This window comes from Amia ocellicauda, chromosome 4 (assembly GCF_036373705.1).
Source record: "Amia ocellicauda isolate fAmiCal2 chromosome 4, fAmiCal2.hap1, whole genome shotgun sequence".
Taxonomy (NCBI): Eukaryota; Metazoa; Chordata; class Actinopteri; order Amiiformes; family Amiidae; genus Amia; species Amia ocellicauda.
The window spans coordinates 7,910,814-7,917,306 of NC_089853.1; positions in this window are offsets into that span (position 1 = coordinate 7,910,814).

The following is a 6,493-nucleotide window of genomic DNA, read 5'->3' on the forward strand; positions in this document are numbered from 1 at the left end:
GTAAACTGGATTGCTGTCAGGCCCTAAACAGAGAAAACACCCTGGCAGAGTCTCTCTTCACTGTCAGAGGCACTGCGGTCACTGAGAGACAGGAGAGGTGGACACAGAGAGGAGCAGCGCTGCGGTCACTGAGAGACAGGAGAGGTGGACACAGAGAGGACAGTGTAGACACTGAGAGACAGGAGAGGTGGACACAGAGAGGACAGTGTAGACACTAAGAGACAGGAGAGGTGGACACAGAGAGGACAGTGTAGACACTGAGAGACAGGAGAGGTGGACACAGAGACGACAGTGTAGACACTGAGAGACAGGAGAGGTGGACACAGAGAGGACAGTGTAGACACTGAGAGACAGGAGAGGTGGACACAGAGAGGACAGTGTAGACACAGAGACAGGAGAGGTGGATACAGAGAGGACAGTGTAGACACTGAGAGACAGGAGAGGTGGACACAGAGAGGACAGTGTAGACACTGAGAGACAGGAGAGGTGGACACAGAGACGACAGTGTAGACACTGAGAGACAGGAGAGGTGGACACAGAGAGGAGCAGCGCTGCGGTCACTGAGAGACAGGAGAGGTGGACACAGAGAGGAGCAGCGCTGCGGTCACTGAGAGACAGGAGAGGTGGACACAGAGAGGACAGTGTAGACACTGAGAGACAGGAGAGGTGGACACAGAGAGGACAGTGTAGACACTGAGAGACAGGAGAGGTGGACACAGAGAGGACCGGCGCTGCGGTTCACTGAGAGACAGGAGAGGTCAAGACAGAGATGCACTTCCTCCTGCACTGCAGTAAATAAGCCCAAATAAGGGACACATTCTTTCATAAAGTAAGAAATGCCCACACAACCTTTGACAAAACTGATATAAAAGAAAAACGGTCAGTCAGGACACACAGCCCCTCTGGATGCCCAATGTGTCACAGACAAGGATGGGCAAAGATACATCAAAATGTATTTTAAAATAAGATACCAAATACCTTAATTTGAAGTGTATCAAAATAAACTCCAAAATACAGCAGCCACACCATGTATCAAAATAAACTACTGTATTTTTGTATTTTAAAAATACTAACATACTTTTACAAGGGAGCATGAAATCACTTTGCAAACCTTCCATCTATCGGCCTGTTTGATCTACCCCTTCACCAGTACATTGACTCAGTTGATTAAGTAGATAATGTTTGATAGCAACAGCTTTCCTCTGCCTAACGAGTCGTGTGATAAATCTGACATATGCAACCAGTTAACAGATCAAATATTCACATATCCCTGTGATCACCCAGATGAAGGTTAGTTGAAAGTAACCAACAGTTTAATGTTTAACTAAGTTTACTAATGACTCAGAATTGTATCCTAATTTAGTTACTTGGTGTTTGGTAGTGAAGGGCCTACTTTTCATCAGCAACACTGACTCAATGACAAACAAGCAACTAGTTTCTAAGTAATTAATCATTTGATTGTTAATCATAAATATAATACATTATGTGTCAGGCAGTCATTCATGCAATGGTATGCAAAATTATGATCCTACTAAACAGCTACTTCAATTAGGGTACAATCATTTAGCAATCAATTATTTATTTATCAATCATTGGACACCTATTTGTAAGTTGAAAACAAACATTTTAGCACTTTGTCAACAATTATTAAATGATCAATATGTTTCGATTTTAAATGTAGCCAGAAACGTAATCAGAAAGTAGCAACAGAACCTGTCAAGGAGTATTAACCCAACTCCAACCACCAGAGGACACATACACATTAATAGTGTAGTAATTTACTTAAACTCCAATAGAGAATACTACAACAGAGTATTCTCCCTGTGGCCTGTTGCCTACATTGCAGATGTCTCTTTTTCTCACCTTGACCTTCTTCTTCTCAACAAGTCTGGGCAAATTACTGAGTAGCACCAATCAGCACTTTTATAATGTCATCATGTAGACTTCTCACAAAGTATTTTTAAACTACAAAATACAAAACACTAAAGTATTTTGATACATGTCCTTGTATTTCTGTTTGAAAAACAAAACACAAATTAATCTGTAAATAGTAAATATTTTTTTTGTGTGATTTATTATTATATTATGTATTATTTATTTATTTTCCATACATGTATGTCCAATTGCTTTGGCAATACAAATTTGTTTGTCATGCCAATAAAGCACCTTAAACTGAATTTGAGAGAGAGAGATAGAGAGGGGCTGCCACACAGCACATGGGCATCATGTGCATCATGTGCATCAACAGATAACCTCAGATCATTTCTGACAGAAATGTGAAGCAAAAACTAGTTGTAGAGAGAGAGAGACGTGACACTCTGCACATGGGCACTGTCTGGCAGAGGAATTGTAAATACTAGTTTCTGATGTATGCTCTTGTTATAATTTGTTTTCTGTATTTTAATACATTTTATAAAGCATTGTGATTTATTATTATTTATTTTCCATACATGTATGCTTTGGCAACACAAATTTATTTTTCATGCCAATAAAGCTCCTTAAATTGAAATTGAATAGAAAATTGAGAGAGAGAGAGAGAGAGAGAGAGAGAGAGAGAGCGCTGAAGTTTCGTGAGCAGATGTCAGATGCTGGGACACGGTGACCGAGTCTTTCAGAAGGAAATATTCCAGAACTGGAATGTTTGTTTCTTTGAGCTTGTGTTTATTAATCAGCATTATTATTACTATAATATTTTTTATTATTAATTCATTCAGCCAATCACTTACTCCTGCACAGGTTCTGCGCTGGACAGATGGAAATCAAACACTGATTCTGTTTCACACACTGAAGGTTGTTTGAGCTTTTCATACCTGGTATTGTGGAACATTATTGATTTATAACCAAAATGCCATTCACAAAGGAAACCAGAGCACACACACACAGAGACAAACATTTATGTGTGTGTGCATGAGTGCGTCTCTGTGTCATTGTGTGCATCAGATGTGTGTGTGTATGCCTGTTTCATTGAGAGTTCATCGAGGGCTTGTGAAGAGCTCTCACCTGCTGCCCACACACACAGCAGTGCGATCCCAGGTCTTACTCACCCATCTCATTACAGGAATAAAGACCCTACATTCAGAGCACACGTCTCAGTGCAGGGCCAGAACAATATACACAGGAACACAACTTTACATGGCAATGAATGCCAGAGATATACACTAGAGATATAGATCTAAATAAATAATAAACTAAATAATAGCTTATTTTCCATTTATCTTCCTACCCCACAACTTTCAAGTTAAAATAAAATTCTAAAATGTATTAAAAATAAACACTGAAATAGCTTGGTTGGATAAGTGTACACCCCCTGTAATAGCAATCCTACTGTGCAGGGAAAGTGTGTAAGAGCTGTGGGCTTCTATGGCCCAGACAGGTGACAGTCTTCTGGAACAGCAATATCCCAGCACTGCACACATCTGGCCTGTATGGAACTCAAGACAGCCCACCTAGAGTCCCGTCCGAAGTTTGCAAAACAACACTCTGTAGCCATGAGGCAAAACGGTTTGTGGTCTGATGAAACTACAGTGGAACTCTTTGTCCTAAATGCACAGCGTTACGTTTGGCTCAAACCCAACACAGCGCATCACCAAGAGAGCCCCGCCCCTCCTGTGAAGCCTGGGGGGGCAGCATCCTGATATAGGGCTGTTTCTCATGGGCAGGACTGGGGCTCTTGTCAGGAGAAAAGGGCGCCAAATGGAGCAAAGAACAGAAAAGTCCTTGAGGAAAACCTGCTGCCCTGTGCAAGGAAGATGAAACTAGGACTGAAGCTCACCTTTCAGCAGGACAATGACCCGAAGCACACAGCCAGAACTACACTGGGGTGGATAAGACACAGAGGTAAAGGTCCAGACTCACAGCCAAAGGTGCTTCACCGGGTATTAACTCAGTGGAGGGAGATGTATCCAATTAGGATATTTCAGTTTTGTATTTTTAATATATAATTTTTTTTCACAATAAACCATTTCCCCGCCGTGTGGTGAGTGTGACAGCTGGGGGCCGCCCCTGCCATCACCCTGCTGCATTGCGGCTACACAAAAAACTTGCTGCCAAAGGACTTAAACAAAACAATCTCTCGTTTAAATCCGTCACTTAAACTCAGCCGGTGTCCACCGAGGTGACCAGCGCCGGGTCTGTTCCTAACGAAGCGCGGCTTAATGAGGAGCATCACGTCAGTGCACCCCCCCTGTTTACTCTTGATACTGTACTGTATAGCAGATAGCAAAACACTAATATCCTGTTAGGCAATCAGGGCTCTTCCCAAAGAGCTCAGCTCCCTGACGTCAGTGTGTGTGTGTGCGTGTGTGTGTGTGTTTGTGCACATGTGAGTGTGTGTGTGTGAGTGCGTGCAGTTATCTAATATCTATGAGCAAAAGTGATAAAAGTCTCCAGAAGTGGCGCACAGGCCAACCCAAGGTAAAGCTGTAAGAGGCAGATTCTACAACACACTGTAATTCTGTTTAAGGACTTTATCTTTAATTTTGTTTGATTTCAATCTGTTCTGTCAAATGTATTTGTCATCCTGTGAACACAGACACACCCTCACTCACTCACATACACACTCACACTCTTGGTTTGTGTTGCCCAAGGCCTGCAGGATCAGGTAGTGTTTGAGGTTTGGACCCACCCCCCCATCCCGGCGTGTCCACAGTGCAGATCAGTCCGGGACACACGGCTCATAACGAGGGAGGAGGGAGGACGAGAGGGAGGGAGGGGACGTTTTAATTAAGAATGCCTCTGTGAGGATGGAGTGAAGTGCAACAGAGAGCGGAGCCGAGGATAATAGGATCACTGGGTACACAGAGACCTGCGCAGAGAGAGCAGCCGAGTGTGAGTGACTCACGTCTCCCCACACACACACACACACACACTCACCTGCACAGCAGTCAGGCCTGCACTGACCCCTGACCTCAGCTCACAACAGACTGTCCACCCTGCTGGGGGAGAAACACAGACCGCAGAGGGACAGTGAGATGGAAAGGGATACGGGTTAGAAAGAGAGAGAGAGAGAGAGAGAGAGAGAGAGAGAGAGAGAGAGAGAGAGGGAAGGGGCTATGATTGACAGCTGTCAGAGGCTGCTCTCTTCAGTCACTCGTTCAGCTCATTTATCTCGGTTTTCTGCCGGCTGAGAAGAACGGTTTCATGTGAACAATCCTCCCCCCCGCCTTTATTGAGCAGAATCAGCGCCACTTCCCATCAGCCTCCTGCACGGCTGACAGAGTCCTGCTCCGACCTGACAGGGCTGGGGGGGCTGGTCCCGAGAGACACAGTCCAGTCCGCACAACCCCACGGCGGATGGACAGAAGACAAGCCTCCCATAGCAACCCCCCCCCTCTCTCTCTTGCTCTCTCTCTCCTCCTACAGTCTTATTTCCATTAGAAAGAGGGCTCAGAATATCAATGCACTCTTTAATTAAAAACCAGCTTTTGTTCTGCAAGAATTAAAACATTCAACATAAAACAGTGCGCATCGAGCCCCCCCGACCCTTCAGAGCTGATACACACCCACGTCCCCTTCCTTCAAATCCCTCCATCCCCCCTCCATTACGCCTCACAGTTCCCTACATCTCTATCCATCCATCTTCTGCTCTCTCTCTCGTTTCCCTGTCATCTCTCAATCCCTCTCTCTCTCTGTGCATCAGTGTAGATATCCCACCCTCGGGTCACTGTAGTCCTGACTGCACAACTAAACAACAACAGACAACTTCGCTGCTACCTAGAAAACACCACACACACACACTCCTCTATTTCCCTCCACACCTCAATCGCTCTCTCTTATCTCACCTTGTGTATGGCTGCCTCTCTTCTTTCTTTCCCCTCTCGCTGCATGTCCAACCATCTCCCTCCCTGAGAGCGTGAGAGTGCAAAAGCGTGAGAGTGAGAGCGTGAGAAAGAATGCGACTGTGAGCATGTGAGAGTGCGAGAGTGAGAGAATGCGAAAGTTAGAGAGCGTGAGTGTGAGAGAGCGTGAGAGTGAACGATAGTGTGAGAGTGCGTGAGAGTGCATGAGAGAGAGGGTCAGAGCATGTCAGAGTGAGTGAGAGAGTGTGTAGAGGCAGGGTGGGTGGGTAGCTGTTCATTGTGGTTAAAGAGAGAGTTGTGAATCTGTGGTTCTACTCCCGGGGTCTCTCAGATTCCTGGCTGGAGTGAATGACACGCGTGTTCCTCATCATCACACACACGCGCACAGGTGACACCCAATGACACGGACTACCTGCCCCCTACCCCCTCCAGGGGAGCAACATTCTGGATCTGTGCACCTGACACAGGCGACAGTGAGACAACGGGAGAATAAAATATTCATGGGAAACACGAACACACACACAGGGGAGAGGTTTTACATTCCCTACAGGCAACACCGAGTGACAGCTGAATGAGCTTCTCTCTCTCAAACACTGACAATAACACACTCTCACACACAACCGCTGTCACCGGTCACGGGCCGCAGCTGACCCGATCAACAGCAGTGACACCTAGTGGCACACTGAGGGCACAGC